The 936-nt window shown below is 56.7% G+C and overlaps 1 long non-coding RNA gene across 1 annotated transcript in view; it reads left to right on the forward strand.

Moving 5' to 3' along the window:
• The window catches only part of LOC117096559, a 93,244-nt gene that overhangs the window by 56,906 nt on the left and 35,402 nt on the right, over positions 1-936 (forward strand). The gene's annotated exons all lie outside the window — the stretch shown is intronic.

Genomic DNA, 936 nt, shown 5'->3' on the forward strand with positions numbered 1-936 from the left:
ATGGTCCCTTTAAATGATAAGAAGAGGGGAAGGGTGTGGTCCCTGGCAAGCCTCCCCACCCACCCAAGCACCCCCACCCTCGCAGCCCCGGCCAGGCCCCCTCACCCGCACCCCCCGCCCCCCTGCCAGCCTGTGACCATGGACCTAGGTGAGGACAGGCATTTTTTATTTTGTTTTATTTTTTGAGACAGAGTCTCACTCTGTCACCCAGGCTGGAATGCAGTGGCACAGTCTCAGCTCACTGCAACCTTCGCCCCCTGGGTTCAAGCGATTCTCCTGCCTCAGCCTCCTGTGTAGCTGGGACTACAGGCACCTGCAACCGTGCCTGGCTAATTTTTGTATTTTTAGTAGAGATAGGGTTTCACCATCTTGGCCAGGCTGGTCTTGAACTCCTGACCTCGTGATCTACCCACCTTGGCCTCCCAAAGTGCTGGGGTTACAGGCGTGAGCCACCGCGCCCAGCCGAGGACAGGCATTTTTGTTTTCCTGCCCAAATGTTGCATTTCCCAAGACCACCTTGGCCTGCCATGCCCCCATCCTATGCCTGTAAAAACCCTGAGCGGCAGACACACAGGTAGCTGGTCTTCCAAAGAAGCACATCAGCAGAGGAACACACGGGTTGCTGGGCGTCGAGAGGAGCGGTGGGAGGGAAGCGTACCGACATGCAGCTGCAAGCTGGCAGGCCGCCAACCAGCAGAAGGCTATGGAGTTTGGCTGGGGCAGTGGAAGAAGAGTCCAGGCTGCCGAGCGGCCCATCTCCAGGGGAAAACCTTCCCACTCCATCCCCTTCTAACTCCCCCATCTACTGAGAGCTACCACAACTCAATAACACCTTGCACTCATTCTCCAAGCCTGCATGTGATCTGATTCTTCTGGTATACCAAGGCAAGAACCCGGGATACCGAAAGCCCTCTGTCCTTGCGACAAGGTAGAGGG

The sequence above is a fragment of the Trachypithecus francoisi genome, unplaced genomic scaffold (assembly GCF_009764315.1).
Source record: "Trachypithecus francoisi isolate TF-2019V2 unplaced genomic scaffold, Tfra_2.0 Contig01461, whole genome shotgun sequence".
Classification (NCBI taxonomy): domain Eukaryota; kingdom Metazoa; phylum Chordata; class Mammalia; order Primates; family Cercopithecidae; genus Trachypithecus; species Trachypithecus francoisi.